Genomic DNA, 18944 nt, shown 5'->3' with positions numbered 1-18944 from the left:
TATTTTTGGGGAGATTTTTAATAGTTTTTTCTATTTCCTCCCTGCTGATTGGTCTGTTTAGGCTTTCTGCTTCTTCATGACTCAGTCTAGGAAGGTTGTATTGTTCTAGGAATTTATCCATCTCTTCTAGATTGTTGTATTTGGTGGCATATAATTTTTCATAGTATTCTACAATAATTCTTTGTATTTCTATGATGTCTGTGGTGATCTCTCCTCTTTCATTTTGGATTTTATTTATTTGAGTCCTGTGTCTTTTTTCCTTGGTGAGTCTTGCCAAGGGTTTGTCAATTTTGTTGATCTTTTCAAAGAACCAGCTCCTTGTTTTATTGATTTTTTCTATAGTTTTTCTGTTCTCTATTTCATTTATTTCTGCTCTGATTTTTATTATCTCCTTTCTTCGGCTGGTTTTGGGTTGTCTTTGTTCTTCTTTTTCTAGTTCCTTGAGGTGTGAAGTTAAGTGGTTTACTTCGGCTCTCTCTTGTTTGTTCATATAGGCCTGAAGTGATATGAACTTTCCTCTTATTACTGCTTTTGCTGCATCCCAGAGATTCTGATATGTCGTATTTTCATTTTCGTTTGTCTGTATATATCTTTTGATTTCTGCGCTTATTTCTTCTTTGACCCATTCATTTTTTAGAAGTATGTTGTTTAGTTTCCACATTTTTGTGGGTTTTTCCCCCTCTTTTTTGCAGTTGAATTCTAGTTTCAAGGCTTTATGATCAGAAAATATGCTTGGTACAATTTCAATTTTTCTAAATTTGCTGATATTGTCTTTGTGGCCCAACATATGGTCAATTCTTGAGAATGTTCCATGTACACTAGAGAAAAATGTATACTCTGTCGCTTTAGGATGAAGTGTCCTGTAGATGTCTATCATATCCAGGTGTTCTAGTATTTCGTTTAAGGCCACTATATCTTTATTGATTCTCTGTTTGGATGACCGATCTAGAGGCGTCAGCGGTGTATTGAGGTCTCCAAGTATGATTGTATTTTTGTTAGTTTTTGTTTTAAGGTCAATAAGTAGCTGTCTTATATATTTTGGTGCTCCTTGGTTTGGTGCATATATATTAAGGATTGTTATGTCTTCTTGATTCAACTTCCCCTTAATCATTATGAAATGACCATTTTTGTCTCTGAGTACTTTTTCTGTCTTGTAGTCAGCATTATTAGATATGAGTATTGCTACGCCTGCTTTTTTTTGGGTGTTGTTTGCTTGGAGTATTGTTTTCCAGCCTTTCACTTTGAATTTGTTTTTATCCTTGTTGCTTAGATGTGTTTCTTGTAGGCAGCATATAGTTGGATTTTCTTTTTTAATCCATTCTGCTACTCTGTGTCTTTTTATTGGTAAGTTTAATCCATTTACATTTAGTGTAATTATTGACACTTGTGGGTTCCCTACTGCCATTTTATAAATTGCTTTCTGTTAGTTTTGTATCTAGTTTGATTCTTCTCTTTTGTTTTTCTATCATTTGTTTTTGTTTGTTTGTGTTCCATACTTCTTTCCTCTGTTGCTATCTTTTTTAAGTCAAGTGTTTTTGTGGTGGTTTTTTTAAGGGTGGTTACCATTAAGTAATGAAAAGGGTACCTACCATATTCATTGTAGTACCCCATCTTGTAAGTATTTCTGCACTTCATCATCCTTCACTACTGTTACTCTCCATCCTCTCCCCCCTTTTTTTCCTTTGTTGTCACAGTTTAAGTTTGGTTTTATTGTGTTCTTGGTGGAGCTGTTACTTGTGGTGTTGTTTTCTTTTGTTCTTTGAATCTGGTTGGAAAACCCCCCTTAGTATTTCCTGGAGTGGGGGCTTTCTGTTGATAAATTCTCTCATCTTTTCTGTATTTGTGAATGTTTTTATATCTCCTTCATACTTGAAGGATAGCTTTGATGGGTATAGTATTCTTGGCTGAAAGTTCCTCTCTTTCAGGGCTTTAAATATTGGGGTCCACTCTCTTCTAGCTTGTAGAGTTTCTGCTGAGAAATCTGATGATAATCTAATAGGCCTTCCTTTATATGTTGTACTCTTCTTTTCCCTGGCTGCCTTGAGAATTTTTTCTTTGTCATTGGTTTGTGTCATCTTCATTATGATGTGCCTTGGAGTGGGTTTGTTGGGGTTAAGAAAACTTGGTGTTCTGTTTGCTTCTTGAATTTGAGGCTTTAGTTCCTTCCACAGGCTTGGGAAGTTCTCGTCTATTATTTGTTTGAGTATAATCTCCATTCCATTTTCTTTCTCTTCTCCCTCTGATATACCTATTATTCTTATGTTATTCTTTCTGATGGAGTCAGACAACTCCTGTAGGGCTTTCTCATTTTTTATTATTTTTGAGTCTCTTTCTTCTTCTCTCTGTTGTGCCTCAAGTTGTTTGTCCTCTATTTCACTAATCCTATCTTCAATCTGGGCTGTTCTGTTAGCTAAGCTTGTTACCTCGTTTTTCAGCTCGTGAATTGAGTTTTTCATTTCTGTTTGATTTGTTTTTATAGTTTCAATTTCCTTGGTAATATATTCTTTGTGTTCATTGAGTTGTTTTCTGATCTCCCTATATTGCCTTTCTGTGTTTTCTTGTATATCTCTGAGTATTTTTAAGATTTCTATTTTAAATTCTCTGTCATTTAGCTCCAAGGCTTCCAATATGTTAAGTCTTTTCTCCATAGATTTTTCCACATCTATTTGTGTTACCTCTCTTTCTTTTGTATCCATAATATTCGATTTCCTCTTTCTTATCGGCATCTGAGGCTGGTCTTATTGATAGCACTAATTAGAATTAATAAAGAGAAAAAAAAAAAAAAAAAAAAAAAAAAAAGGGTAAAACACCCCACAAAAAAAAAACAGTAATAATTTATTATTTCCCCCTTTTTTTCTCTCTTCTCTTTCCCTCCTCTCCCCTCCTCAGGGAAATATCATGCCTATAATGGAGGGCCTGATTTGGGGTGGAGAGTTCAAGGGGCAAAAAAAAAAAAAAGGGAGTTGGGACTTACTAAATGCAAAAAAAAAAAAAAAAAAAAAAAAAAAAAGAAAATCTTAGACAAGCATAAGATGATTTGCTTGTAAGTGATGGTCAACTAAGAGATATAATGAGAGGGATAAGAGGGAATCAGAAAAAAGGACCAAAAAAGAATAATAAAGAAGAAAAAATAAAAATAATAAGTAAAAATCTGTTGTATTAAGTGGAGCGAAGACTAAATACCATGGAGACCTTGGGTTGGGAGGACCCAAAATGCCACAAAAATAAACAACCAAGAGAAAAAAAAAAAAAAATAAAAACAAAAGCAAAAAAAAAAAAAAAAAAAAAAAAAAAAAAAAAAAAAAAAAAAAAAAAAGCCTTGAGTCCCAAATTAACTAATTTGTTCGTGATTGAGGATTACATGGGAGGAAAGTAAAATGAGAAAAGAACAAAACGAATAGAAAGGAAAAAATAAGAAAAAGAGAAAAACGAAGGAAGAAATAAAATAGGAGGAGAAAAAAACAAAATAAAGCAAGACAAAAAAAACAAACAAACAAAAAAACAAAAAAAAACAAAAGAGGAGAGAGTGAGAGTTAAGTGTTTTGGAGTATAACCTTAAAGGAGGGTGAGGATGAAGAAGAAAAAAAAAAATGCAACACTCATGGGTATTGGAGTTCAAGAAAGGGGAAGCATAAGATGGGCAGAGAATAGAAGGACCAAGGTGGAGGAAATAAAGGCAAAAAGATAGAAGAAACAAACAACAAAATAAAAAAAAAAAAAAAAAAAAAATTAGTGGATCAAGTTGTAAAGTCTGTGGGTTTTTCTTGATTTTGAGAGGTTAACTTCTTCCTTTTTCTTTTCTCTCCCTCTTCCTAGTCGGTGACTCTGTACCCCAGGCTCTGCCCCTGTGTCACTCTTAGGTAGGGATTTGCAGTTGATGGGATTCTATGGCAATGTCATATAATTGGCTTTAGTCTTGCTGGAAGTAAAGGCTTGTTGGCGTTTGCAGGGTCCAACGATGAGAGAGTTTGCTTTCCTGGATTCTCCCTCCTGGTCCCCCCTTTCTGAATTAGCAGCCTGTTGATCCAGCTATAAGGCTGCAACTGCTTCTGCCTGGGGAGTAAGAGGCTCAAAGAGCTGGGAAATCCCCACTCTATCCCCACTCAGTGCAAGGCTTTGGGAAAGGCTCTGACAGTCAGGGCCTCCAGTGTAATCAGGCGGGGGTGGGGGTCAATTGTTATCAAGGTGACTGTTCAGCGCCTATCATTTAGTTGGACCTCTCAACCCAGGCTTTCCAAACTTTGTAGCCTGTTTTTGCAGGGAAGAGGAGGCACTAGTCTCTGCTTGCGACTAGTGTAGTATAGACCTTATTATCTGCCAAGTCCTTCTTGTTAGCGTTTATCCCTGAATATGGGGGCTCTATCAATCAGAACTTGCCCCCGCCCCTTTAGCGAGAGGCACTTAAAAAATATCACGCCTCTTGTCTTGGATCGCTGAACTGAGAGAGATCTTATCAATTAGAACCGAAGGTGCGCACATTTTATGGGTTAAGCTAATTTCAGTGATTGGGTCGCAGCTGTGCTCCAGAGAGTATTTCAGGCTGCCTACGCGCCCCTCGCCCAACGCTTGATTGTTAGCTCCAATGGCTGGGTAAGGTGCCCCGTTCACGGAGAGAATCTCCTGACTAGGAAAGACAGGTTTGGCGCCCCTCCCAGACTATGGCACGGGGCCCGCGGCTTCTCAGAGCACGCCGGTGGTCGCCGGCACGGATGTGGCCGCTCGGGGCGCGCGCGCAGCTTCTCAGAGCACGCCGGTGGCTGCCGGTACTTCCCGGGACGCGGCTGGGGGGGGGGGGCGCGGCTTCCCAGAGCACTCCGGTGGTCGCCGGCACGGATGTGGCCGCTCGGGGCGCGCGCGCGGCTTCCCAGAGCACTCCGGAGGTCGCCGGCACGAATGTGGCCGCTCGGGGCGCGCGCGCGGCTTCCCAGAGCACTCCGGAGGTCGCCGGCACGGATGTGGCCGCTCGGGGCGCGCGCGCGGCTTCCCAGAGCACTCCGGAGGTCGCCGGCACGGATGTGGCCGCTCGGGGCGCGCGCGCGGCTTCCCAGAGCACTCCGGAGGTTGCCGGCACGGATGTGGCCGCTCGGGGCGCGCGCGCGGCTTCCCAGAGCACTCCGGAGGTCGCCGGCACGGATGTGGCCGCTCGGGGCGCGCGCGCGGCCCCTCAGAACGCGGTTGGGGGGGGGCGCGTGGCCTCTCAGAGCACGCCCGCGGCTGTGGGCACTCCCCGGGACACGGCAAGTGCGGGGGGCGTGCGGCTTCTCAGAGCAGGCTGGTGTTTGCTGGCACTCCCCAGGACGGGGCGCGGGCAGCTGCACGCGTGGGTTGACTCACCACAGGCGTATTCCCTCCTCAGCAACAGTCCTTTTGCTTTCAGTGTGTGTGTGGAATTCTAGGATGCTCCGAAGATAAATTTTTCTGTTTCTAGTTGACAAATTTGTTGAGATTTTGGGGAGATCTGTCGGTCGCGCTGCTCACGGCGCCATCTTCGTGACGTCACAATTGCTTTTATTTTCCATGTGACTGCAAGTTTCAGCATCGTGCAGAGCGTCTCTTGAAGTTGAAATTATTGTAGATATCTAGACTAGAAAATGATGTCAGCTAACTCCCGTTTGGTTGAGTTTTCTGACTATGAGCTCATTGGTGAGAGAAACAATTAGGCTGAAAGGGGTTTGCTCTGTTGTCTGCTCTCTCTACTTTTATTTGCCTTGGAGACCCACCTACATTCCTGGCTGATGACCAAATTTATGTCAACCATAGTACCTGAAAGCTCTGTCCCTTGAGCTCCAAGCCACACTTATACCTGCTGTATTGGGTCCCTGAAATTCATCATGTCCAAAAATTTGATGCAATATTTTGTTTACCATATCCTATCCATCCCTTTATGTCTTAGATTTAGACAGTTGCATTAAACTCAATTCTCTTATTGCTTCCCAGGAATTCTTGAATATGTGACAATATCCATATTCTAATACTCATAGAAGTGGACAACTGCAGAGGTGTAAGATAGCAGTACAGAAAATCTATTTTAATTAATAAGCCTATTTTAATTCCTTTGATCTGGGCAATATTGTCACATACTCTTTGGGGTTTTCATAGTTGGCTAGAGTGTGAATAACTCAGTATAAATTGTCACAGTTGAAAAATTGACTTCAAGCATGACACATTGTTATTTTTTAACTATTAGCTAAATTCCACATTTATTTAAATTTCACCAGTTTTCTCATGAATACCCTCTTTCTGTTCCAAGATCTAATCCAGGGACCCACATTGCATGTAATCATCATTCTCCATAGTCGCTTCTGTTCTGTGACATTTCTCAACCTTTCCCTCTTTCACAATCTTCATAGTTTGGAAGAATACTTGTCAGACATTTGTAGAATGTCCAATAATTTGGGTTTGCCTGATATTTTTCTCATGATTATACCAGGGAAAAGAATGCCACAGAAGTGAAGTGCCTTGTCATGTGATATCAGGGAATACCTGATGGCCACATGATATTACTGCTTATGTTAACCTTCTCCATTGGTTAAAGTGGAGTCTGCCAGGATGTTTTATTGAAAAGATACTATTTTTCCCCTTTACATATACTGGCAGGAATGCATTTTTATTTCAGATTTTTTTTCTGGCTTCTAGATTTCAATTTTAATGACCCTGAAACAACATAAATTAGTACCAAATGTTTAAAACACCCATTTCAATTGCTAAGCTGTGAAGTCGGCATTATTTGTATCCGACCCATCGATTTTTCTTTTGAAAAAGGCAGTAGAGATCCCAAATAAGGGACACACTACTAATTACAGGTCACGTTTACTAATCTAGCACCATAACCCCAGTCTTAGGACAACCTCCCAGTGTCTGGAAGGAGGAAGGGAGGAGGTGAAGGTGCTGGAAAAGGACGGCTCTTAACTCACGGCCCATTCCTGCGCGAAGGCAGTGCGGGATCTAGCAAGGGCTGAGACTGGAGATTGAGACAGAAGCGATTGGGTCGGATGGAAAGGAGGCCCACGGGAAGAAGGGACTCTGGGATCCCTGGAGGCAGTGCTGAAGGTGGCCTCACGAGCTAGGGGGTTTCTTCTTGGCATCCAAGTCCTTTTTCTGTCTTCAAGTTTTTTAGCCAGGTTGGGTATGTCATAGTTCTGAGCCAGATACATTCCAACCAGGTTGCCAAAAGTAAATCCAAGCAGGAATTGGAGCATGATGTCAGCAAAGAGGGTGCGATGGTTGCTGGCAGCTCCCTGCCCGTCCCTATACCCGCTGTCCACTTACTTCAGATTTTCTAATAAACTTTTATTTACTTGCTTTTCTCCTTATAATTCTCTAAAACATAGCACCTTCTTCCAGGAAAATGGGAAAAGCAAACGTATTTTAATTTCTTCCTGGAATCTAACAATCCAAAGTCATCTTTTCAACAAATATTTTTAAAATATTACAATATAACTCAACCCAGTGCTGACTGTTTCAGATAAAACATTTACATCAATATCATGACTCATAGTTGTAATGCACTTGAGCTGCTCTTGTCATTGATTGACTGGGCTTCCTAGAATTTATAAAAGCTCACTTATACAGCTAGTTTTATGACATAAATCAATCAAAAAAGCATTCAGAAATAGCCCCTTTATGGAGAAAAGCACGTGTAATATATTATGTAAAGTTTTTTTTAAGTTTCAATAAAAAGAAATTTAACTGAAATACATACAATGAATTCTGCTTTATTTCAGTCAGAGCAAAATCTTAATATAAAAGCATAATTTTATTTAAACTTATATATAACCTCCAAACTTCCTCTTGTCAGATAAAACTTCTTGTCAGTGTATATGCAATAAAACATTACCTGCAACATATTTTTTAAATTTAAGGTGCTTATATCTATTCCCTTGTCTCTGTTGGTTCTCTAGCTCAAGGCTCCTCTGCGTTTTCAGCTGAACTGTATCTGTGTACTTCCTGACTGCCTGAAGCTGAGTAGATTGTTTGCAATGGCTCACATTGGAGCTAAACAATGTCAAATAATTAGAATGTTAAGTTTATACTCATAATATTAGGCTTGTCACTGACCTTACATTTTTATAAGGTATTCAGAAAAATATAGATCCATGTCTTCATATCTGTAGAATATTTGTGTAGTTGCTACAGTGCGAATGATTGATTCTTGAAACCTAGAGTACACGTTAAGAGTACAGAAGAGACATCAGCTGTGACTAGGTGGTATTAACTGCTGGAATTCAGGCATATCTGGTGACAGACTGTCAAGAGCCTGTTTCATTCAAAGTTCACTTAGATACCAAGGTGTAAGACAGCACTCTGATGTTCATGAGACAGAGTGTTGCATAACAATGGAGAATTTGCGGGTAATAAAGCATAGTTACCACAGGCTCTGTAGTTCAAAACCAGGGTGTCCATTGGCACCAAGGAGGTTGGTTCCAAGGCATCAGCTGGGGTCATGGAAGCACTGACAATGCCCAGCTACAGGAGCATCATCAGCTAGTGGAAACACAGGCCGAGATGGCACCTATAATGTTCTGTATATGCTACGATGGGAGAAGTTCCAGACTGTGGCCAGTAGATGTCTCAGGAGTATAGTGGTAGAGGCCAAAGAAGATGGATGGACTCAAGTTCATCTGATTCTAAAGCCAATATTTCTTCATTGTCATTCTATAATGCTGATTAGCTTGCTCAAAGGGAACCAAAGAAACCGTTTGGCTTACTGATAAGAATCGGGCACACATGTTAACACCAGCAATAAAATTGGGATAGATGTTTAAAGTACAGACATGAAGAGCTTGATAATCACCCTCTGACATTTCTAAACATAGTATTCAGTTCTTAATTAAATGACAACAAATGAAATGATGCATCTCAAAATATGCAATAATTTTTTTGCTTTTCTCCCTTTTAATAGAACCATTAGTCTTCAAACATGTTTAGAGCAGTACATGAATTGGCCACTTGGTGTCAGGAGCTACCAACTATTGGTAGAAAAGAAGATTTTTTTTTTTTTCAGTCTAGAAAAGAAACAAAAAATATTTTTAAATTAGTTGCCTTCTTAATTTTTTCTAACTTTGATGCTTAACCATTCAGCATTTTAATTTGGCTTAAGGTCAAAATTAAACTGGTTCTGAATTTATTAATATTAAAATGATTAATAAAATTCTGCTTATTAATTTAAAAGTTGTATTGATCTCTTTGTGGGGTCTAGCTGTAATAAGTTGTTGAGACTTGGGCATATGTCCTCCTCTGTACCATGACCCGGTTGGTTTAGAAAGAGTAAGGTATAACAGAAAGAGTAGTTTGGGAATCAAGCAACCTTAATAGCCCAGTCGATTGTTAGCTTAAATAAGTGAGATGAGTTTCTGTTTCTTCATTTGAAAAATAGGATAATAATAACTACCTCACCAGAATTACTGTGTTAATTAACTGATATAATCAATATGTATTTATTACCCACAAGAGCTGGAAGGATGTCCTCCTTCTCTATACTGTCCTACTTGGTGTCTAACACAGAAGTGGGACCTTTACAAATTACACCTGTTATTATTTTACAGTGAACTAGACATCATGTAGATCATGTAGATATACCTACTTGAACATTCTATGATTCAAGTATCTAAAATTTTCTAGGATTTTTTTAGTCCTATTCAATAAGGAATTGATATCTACCAATAACTGATGCTAATTTTATTGCATTATTATTTCAGCTCCCAAATTTATTTTTAAATATTAGGAATAAATTAATAAATAACCTTTAGTGTCCTTCCATTGACACAATATAATACATTAATATTAAGGATTGTTTAGAGATATTTTGACCCATATTTTTTCTCTTGTATGTCATATCTTCCAATTAGCATCTGTCTTATAAATTTTACTTTGTTCTCAAATTTATACCACTTTCATTTTTTTATGGCCCAAGAAATTCAGAAAGATTTCTCAAAATGTAAAAAAGGAATATATGTCATACAGAAAATTCTGAGGCTAAGAAAAAATAGAGTGCATTTAAGTTAGGCTTTAACCCCTGTCATTCCATTCCAATAGGCTAGAAAGTATCGGAGGTGGGTCAAGGATGGGACAATATATTCCCACATAAGCAAGGTTTAGCTTTGGCACCATATCCTTATTTAGGCCCCTTTCTCCCCTTTTTTCTTTTGACTATCTCCATTTGTAAAGCCAGTAGGCACGGCCACCATCATAGCCGCCTGGCCCGTGCAGGTTCGCATTTGATTCGAACAGATGGTAATGAAACAACGGAGCCCAGAACTGGTGAGCCATTATCTTTAATCCTAGCTTGCACCCAGCGGGCAAGTAAAAACACACACTGGGCTCCAAAACCCACTCATTCAGTGCTCACAAAGCGACTTACTTAATCCGAGTTTTCGTAGGATCAAAAGTTTCTCACCTCACCAGTCTCATTCACCTCTGTTCCCCATCTTCTCTCTGCACAAACTCTGCAAAAACTGGCTTCTCCTCAGCACTTTGCCATCTTGGCTGCCTCTCCTCTCCTCCATGTGGCCTTTCTCTGTTCTCCTTTCTCTGCTTTCTCCTCTAATGCTAATCTCAGGAACCGAGAGAGAGCAAGCTCCCAGTCCGCCCCCATTTATATGGTAGAAACCAAAACCTTTAATCCAATATACAACCAAGGAAGTCTCTGATACAAAGTCACTTATCTGAGGCATAATGGGATTCCTCATGAGAGCGCACCACCCCACATCATGCAATCAGTCAAGGGTGTGGGGAAAAGCTTAGTCTTAAAACTAAGCCTTAGACTATAAGGATCCTGCCTAATTATAGCCTGTCCCCCATACCCAATGCAAACTATAAGCAAGCAAACATACATTTTATTTACAAACTTATTTGACCAACACCATTCTAGTGGGAAAGAGGCGGGCTTGCAGTTAGACAGGTTCAAATCCTTGCTTTGCCACTTATTGATGTTGTGTGGCCAGGAGCCACCATTATGGCCATTCACATGCAGGTTTGCATTGGATTTGGACAGTTGGTAAAGAAATAATGAAGCCAAAAGCTAGTGGGCCATCATCTTTAATCCTAGCTTGCACCCGGCGGCAAGTAAAAAAACACACTGGGCTCCAAAACCCACTCATTCAGTGCTCACAAAGCTACTGACTTATCCAAGTTATCTAGAATCAAAGGTTTCTAGCTCACTAGACTTATTCAACTCTGTTCCCATCTCCTTCCTTCTCCCTGCACAGACTTTACACTAACTGGCTTCTCCTTTAGCACTCCACCATCTTGACTGCCTCTCTCCTCTCCTCCATGTGGCCTTTCTCTGCTCCTCTCTCCTCTCCTCCATGTGGCCTTTCTCTGCTAATCTCAGGAACCAAGAGCGAGAGCACAAGCTCCTGGTCTGCCCCACTTTATAGTGCAGAAATCAAAACCTTTAATCCAATATACAAAATAGGGAAGTCTCTGATACAAAGTCACTTATCTGAGGTATAATGGGATTCCTCATGAGAGTGTACCACCCCACATCAAAAAGGGTGGGTAAGACTTAGTCCTAAAACCAAGCTACAAGGATCCTGCCTGCCCACAGCCCACCCCAACACACATTAATATAATCATGCCCATCCCAAGCAATCACCTGGGTGACGGCTTCCACATGGGCAGTGCCATCTTTAACAAAGTGAGCATAATATATTTTATCTGCCCAACAGATGTGATGCCAAGTTTAAGGTACTAATTCTCTGAGTTTTAGTCTGTAATAAGAACACATGCTCATAGTGATATAATGAACAATTGAGAAAACACATGTCAGTCTCTCAGCAGGGCCCTTGGTGTATATTTAGAACTAACTCACTCACTCACTGACTAACTAACTATATAAATAAAACCTCTGCTCCAATTCATGACCAAATTCTCTTCCTAACACAGCCTGACTGTCTCCTTATCCTAGACCTTCATTCCCTGAGATCGTGATGAATCCAAATCTCCAGTTCCTCAGATTATTGCCTCTGGTGAAGTACAAATGATAAAGCCTAGGTTCTCCTTACCTCATAATCTCTCCATACATGTCTTTCATTGACCCCTCAAGACTCCACAGAGTTCTCCCAGCATGGATCCCAGCATGGACCCCTATTTTCCTGAAAGTTCAGGTTCATGATGCAGTTAACACTTTTTGGAAGCAGGATTAAGAATTGAGTGAAGATACAAAATTTTAACATGTGGAGGTTCTAAGCTTCACTGTACAACCATCAGCAGAACATTTGGACACTACCCAGTTAGCTTCATCTCCATCCCTGATGCTTGAAGCAAGAAAGACCAAAGTTCTTCATATACTCTCATGAAGAAAAGCCACAATTTTTTAGGGGATAATGTAAGAGGATTGTTTATACAACTCAATTTAAAATAGATTAATGTATTATATCTGACCCCAGAATGCATTTTAATAGGACTATACAAATGTTGGGTGTGAAGCCAGTATACAAGGCCACCATCACAGCAGCCTGGCCCATGCAGGTTCACATTGGATTCGGACAGTCGGTAAAGAAACATGGAGCCAAAAACTGGTGGGCCATCATCTTTAATTCTAGCTTGCACCCGGCAGGCAAGTAAAAACACACACTGGGCTCCAAAACCCACTCACGTTCAGTGCTCACAAAGCTACTGACTTATCTGAGTTTCCTAGAATCAAAGGTTTCTAGCTCACCAGACTTATTCACCTCTGTTCCCCATCTCCTTCCTTCTCCCTGCACAAACTCTGCCCAAACTGGCTTCTCACTCAACACTGCCATCTTGGCTGCTTCTCCTGGCCTCCTCCACGTGGCCTTTTTCTGTTCTCCTCTCTGCTCTCTCTTCTCTAATGCTAACCTCAGGAACTAAGAGCGCAAGCTCCCATTCTGCCCCCACTTTATAGTGTAGATTCATAACCTTTAATCCAATATACAAAATAGGGGAAGTCTCTAATACAAAGTCACTTCTCTGAGGCATGATGGGATTGCACCACCCCACATCAAAAAGGGTGGGAAAGGCTTAATCCTAAAACCGAGCCCCAGGCTACAAGGATCCTGTCTGCCCACAGCCCGCCCCCAACACACATTAATATCACCTGAGTGATGGCTTCCATGTGGGCAGCGCCATCTTTAACAAAGTGAGCATAATATATTTTATCTGCCCAATATTGGGCTAATGGTGGAAGTGGTTAAAAACAGATCCAGAACCAGTCATGATAGTTCTTGGAATGATCACTGAGAGAAAATATGGAGACTAAGTTGAAATTATAACTTTCTAGAGATTCATTTTTTTTTTTTTTTGACTACATGATTCTGTTGGAGAACCAGAATTAAATTAATACCATTATGTCAATGACGAATTTAAAAAATCTTCTTGTAGGAAATTACTCATTTAACCTTGAACCCTCTAGGACTTGGATTGGGGAAATTTAGTTAAAAGCCCTGAGTGAATGTCTCTTGAATGCAAACACTAAGAAACTGTGTGAGAGACCTTTGTGCAGACACAAAGGAATGCATGTGAAAGGGCTTTATAAAATTAGCCTAGAGGGGGCCCTGGCCGGTTGGCTCAGCTGTAGAGCGTCGGCCTGATGTGTGGGGGAACCGGGTTCGATTCCCGGCCAGGGCACATAGGAGAAGCGCCCATTTGCTTCTCCACCCCCAACCCCTCCTTCCTCTCTGTCTCTCTCTTCCCCTCCCGCAGCAGAGGCTCCATTGGAGCAAAGATGGCCCGGGCGCTGGGGATGGCTCCTTGGCCTCTGCCCCAGGTGCTAGAGTAGCTCTGGTCGCAGCAGAGCATCACCCCCTGGTGGACAGAGCATTGTCCCTGGTGGGCGTGCTGGGTGGATCCCGGTCGGGCACATGCGGGAGTCTGTCTGACTGTCTCTCCCGTTTCCAGCTTCAGAAAAATACAAAAAAAACAAAAACAAAACAAAACAAAAAAAATTAGCCTAGAGGTTCTAGATTGCCCCTTCCCTTGTGCTTGTTAATTAGTAAAAGAAAAAGAATGTACTGGCCCAAATTAGCCCTTTCTCTTTGTCAGCAAAATGGCCACTAGTCATTCTTTCTCCATATCACCTGGCCTCCCTCCCTTGTAATCCTGTTACCTCTGTGCTGCTTCTGATCAATAAAAGCTGAGGGATAAAGAAATTCAGGGAGTCTTCTTTGCCTCCCTTGGCAGGCCTCCCCCTCTTCCTCTTGACATAAGTTTGTGTCTTGAGTAGGTTTTTTCCACAAGACACTGGTAGTTTTCAGTGGGCTGGAGTACTACATCTTCTTAAGAGAAATGCACCCACACACAAATTGTTTTAAATCCCAGCTCCATAAATGAGCCTCCTTTTATAAGAAACACGGGTTCTTTCTAGAAGAGAAGAAAGCAGTGGAGAAGCTGAAGATATTTTGAAACTAGCTCTAAAATTCATCCAGTTCTACTGGTTGAGACCAATTTTTGCATATATTTAGTGTTTCTGCAGGGTTGGCAAGCAGAACTTGTATCCATTAGAAACCCAAACTGGAAACATGTAGAGGGAAGCTGCTTCTAAAGGTGAGGAAAAGAATTTTGAGTGGTGCCTTGAATAGTTCCTAGAGACAATATGAAGATAAGATAGAATCAGGCAATAAAATAAAAGTAGGGACAGGAGGACAACTAATAAAACTTAAAATCTTGAAAAGTAGGTGTCGACACTACAAGATGGCAATTCTTTTGCAGGGAAAATAGGCAGGCTTCACAATCCTGACCTACACATGTTCTAGGACCAACACAGGGTTTGGATAGAAGTCTTCAATGGAAACAAGAAATGTAATATTGTCATAATGAATGACTGGGTGTTTCACAGGTCCCAGGACCACTGACATGAATCCGAAGATGATAGAGATTAAAAATGGTTTCTTTTGTTGTTGTTTTGATTATAACAATAATGACCACTTAGTGGTGCTAGGTCCTCAGACTTTCTTTTTTTTTTCTGCATTCTAGAGGATACACATTTAGAAGAAAAGGAGTTTAAACTAGGGTTATCAGATTTAGTTAATGCCCACTTAAATTTGAATTTCAAACAAACAATGAATTTTTTAGTGTATGTCCCCATATTGCATGAGACAAACTTATACTAAATTTTTTGTTGTTTATCTGATAGTCAAATTTAATTAGGCATATTATATTTTACTTGGCAATTTTACTTAAATACTTAGATTAGTTTATTTGTTTGTTAGTGAAAAGGACTCTAGTGGGTTCCCTCTGGTTCTACTCAGAATCTCCTCTAAAGTAAGAGAAGGTATGCTCAGTCCCCACAAAGGAAGATAGGTGAGATGGTTTTTGTCAATAGCAAAGGCCTATGGGCAAAGCACACTACTGAATACTAAAAACCTTTTTATATGAGATTTTATAATATTGAAGGAAAGTGCCATAACACAAAATTAAAAACTTAGAGGAGTTCCCTTTCTGCTTTTGACTAATAAAGAGAATAACAGAATTACCAAAGAAATAGCAATAGAATTAATAGAATTGGCTGTTGTCACTAATTTAATGAATGGAAAGATTGAAGAAAAGTTTGGAATGATTCCTGCCGGGGTCCAGTCCTGGGGGGAATCCAGGGGTCCCACAGGAAGAGATGGCATCAGCATGAAAGGAGTGAGAGAGCCGAATTTTTTTAGCATTCACTGCCAGGCATCTCTGCCAATGGCTAGTCTAGCTTTATTTTTATACACACACACTAAGTTACAATCACATGGTATTCAGAATACATTGACTAATAATTGTTTTTGTTTCACTATGGCTACATATTTCTAGGTAATGGTTAGTACATTTCTATAAACTATAAATCAGGTGGTAAGTCATTCTAGGTACAGTTATACAATAACTTGAGCAGCAATAACAATATTGGTGCAAGCTTCTAAAAGGTCAGTATTGATTAATAACTATCTTACCTAAGGATCTACTGTCTAGTCAAATTTTATTTGTCTACTATATTATATACTAGTTAAGTTCTAACTTTTTTTTTCTCAGAGTGTTCCACCACTTGCAGGTCAGGTATGCAAAAAGAAAGGAAAGTTTCTTTACTCTACCACCTTGAAAAGGCTAGGGAGGTAAAGTGATGAATTAAGTGAAGGCTAAAAGGTACTTCTTTGTATAGTCACTGTTTCCTGTGACATTCGAATAAAAACTATAAAATACATTAATAGGCTTGAGAAAATAACTTAAAAGGAACTAGTCCAGTAAGTACAGCACATTCCCGGAATAGATGAGACCAGACTCCCAGGATGAATAAGACAGATGAGTCCTAGAGATAGAGAAGTCGTTAGACTCCCAGGATGACTAGGAGCTGATGAGTCCTTGAGATAAGGAAGTCGTAAAAACTCCTAAGATAGTTAATGTGACCACATCCTAGGGGATAGATAGGGACATTTCCAGCTGGGGGCTTTCAACTGCATAACTGGTTACTAAGGCACATGACTAAAAATTTAATTTGGAGGAGCCAATTGCTAAACGCCAAATCCGCTTCTGTATGAACTGCTTGCTTGCTACGCTATAAAAACCCCTAGACTGTAGGCGCTAGGTGTGGCTCTTGTTACTACCACTTGAGTCCACCCCTGCGCAGGTTTTATTTTCCTTTGTTTTGTTCTCTAATTCTTTTGGCCATAAAGATTTGTCTTAAACTTTCCAAGCGTCTCCAGTGTCTGTTTTACCCGGCGAGTGCTACATTTCCTACCTATTCATAAGTCACAATCTAATTTTTTCTAACATGATTAATAGGAGGGAATTTTCCTACAAACTTAACCCTTTTCGAGGGGTATCATAGCCAGCCTCTTATGTCTATGAGTCCAGATAAAGGGGCTTACAGGCTTTTCTGTGGAACTCACACCCTCTGTCTCATTTCCAAAGAAATTCCTACGAATCTGCAGGGAAAACATGGTGCTATTATCCCTGTGCCATAAATGATAGCACTCACACCCAGAAAAGGGGGGATAAAAAAACAAATTAATTCAGAAAGTTAAAGGGGGAAGTATAGTTGCACCTTTTCTTTGCTGTGACTGTGTCAACCAGCAGTTGTTGATCGGCTTCCGACAGATTCCCAGTTAATGGTTTGGTTAGATAAATGATCTGATGAACAAGAAGAGAAAGGGAAATATTAAATACTTGAGGGAAATATTACATTTCAGTTTTGGAATGTTGATTTTAAAATGTCCTTTGGTGGATATGCCCACCATACAATTGAATAGAAAGGACAATCTGCATTAGAGATATAATTGTAGTTGAAGCCATAGAAATAGGAATAAGTTTGGAGGTAAAATAGATAGATACTGAATAAGAAAGGGCCAATGATGAAGCCCTGGGGAGCATGTACATTTACAGGGAAGATAACGAAGAACACATCAATGAGGAAAAATGTAGGGAAAAAACTAAGAGAAATGGTGTCTTAGAGGTAAAGAGGTAAGAGCTTCACAAAGAAAGTGTTCAAGAGTGCCAGATGCTAATAAGGTCAAGTAAGACACAATATAAAAAAGTCAATGAATCTGACAAGTGGAATGCCCCTGGGGACATGTGCCAGGGTATATTTATTGAAGCAGTGAGAGCCGATGCCAGATTGCTGTGAATTGGCAGGTTACAGGAGTCAGGAAGCAGACATAGTGAGCACAGATCAATCTGTCACAGAGATTGGCTGTGGATAAGAGAAGGCATGGTGGTATTGGAAGGGTACACAGGCTCCAAGGAGAGCTCCCTGCTCTTTTTTATAAAGGAACATGAACTTGAGGACTTTGGGGTTTTGTTTTGTTGTGTTTTTTTTTTTTTTTTTTTTTTTTCATTTTTCTGAAGCTGGAAACAGGGAGAGACAGTCCGACAGACTCCCGCATGCGCCCGACCAGGATCCACCTGGCACGCCCACCATGGGGCGACTGCTCTGCCCACCAGGGGGCGATGCTCTGCCCATCCTGGGCGTCGCCATGTTGCGACCAGAGCCACTCTAGCGCCTGAGGCAGAGGCCACAGAGCCATCCCCAGCGCCCGGGCCATCTTTGCTCCAATGGAGCCTTGGCTGCGGGAGGGGAAGAGAGAGACAGAGAGGAAAGCGCGGCGGAGGGGTGGAGAAGCAAATGGGCGCTTCTCCTGTGTGCCCTGGCCGGGAATCGAACCCGGGTCCTCCGCACGCTAGGCCGACGCTCTACCGCTGAGCCAACAGGCCAGGGCTTGTGTTTTTTTTTGATCCCAGACTCAAGCTGGTGAGCCCGCGCTCAAAACCGGCAACATTGGGGCTTGGATCTGGGACCTTATTGTCCCAGGTGAACACTTTATCCATTGTGCCACCACTGGTCAGGCTTTGGGATTTTTGTTTTTGCTTTTGTTTTGTTTTTTTATGATAGAAACTTGATCATGTTTATAAGTTGGTGAAGTTGAAACTGCAGAAGAGAAGACAGACAACCAAGAATGGTCAGCGTCCTAAAAGTACAGATGAGGAGGGAAACAAAAGCACAGATGGCAGTTTTAGTCTTAAAGTAGAGGCTGCATGTTTCAGATACTATTTTCTGAGCTGTACCTGAAAAGCAGATGAAAGTCAGTGAATTGTACAGGTGGAGGGGAGGTAGGAAGAGACAAATAACTTAGAGAAACTAATCGGGTTGACCTTTCAGATTTAACTGTTAATGAACACATCTACATAAATGAACGACACATGTTACCATGTTTTGACTGAAGTCTAAGGGGAGAATATGTCAACCAGAAGGATTCAAATCAGACAGGATAACGAGTTCAAAAAAGGGAGACAGATGCAGAAACTGGCTGTGCCCACTCAAATCAAGGGAGTGGGTTCTCAGTCACGGCTACCTGGCAGGTACATCTCACTGTTGAAATGTAACAGGTAAGATCCTACTGTCTTTAAGCATTCAAATCTTTTAACTAACTTCCCTTGTTCTTATTTTATTCTCACTAAGGACCTTTCATGAACATTGCTTGCCTGATGTGGATGTTTATCCCACTTTCAGTTAACTTTCT

The 18944-nt window shown here is 40.7% G+C and overlaps 1 pseudogene; it reads right to left on the bottom strand.

Annotated features, from left to right (window-relative positions):
- Nucleotides 1–7056: 7056 nt before the first annotated feature.
- On the bottom strand, nucleotides 7057–7225 carry LOC136328477 (short transmembrane mitochondrial protein 1-like; annotated as a pseudogene).
- Between the last annotated feature and the right edge of the window lie 11719 nt (nucleotides 7226–18944).

The sequence above is a fragment of the Saccopteryx bilineata genome, chromosome 3 (assembly GCF_036850765.1).
Source record: "Saccopteryx bilineata isolate mSacBil1 chromosome 3, mSacBil1_pri_phased_curated, whole genome shotgun sequence".
NCBI classification, from domain to species: domain Eukaryota; kingdom Metazoa; phylum Chordata; class Mammalia; order Chiroptera; family Emballonuridae; genus Saccopteryx; species Saccopteryx bilineata.
This window is presented reverse-complemented; position numbering and strand designations above follow the sequence as displayed.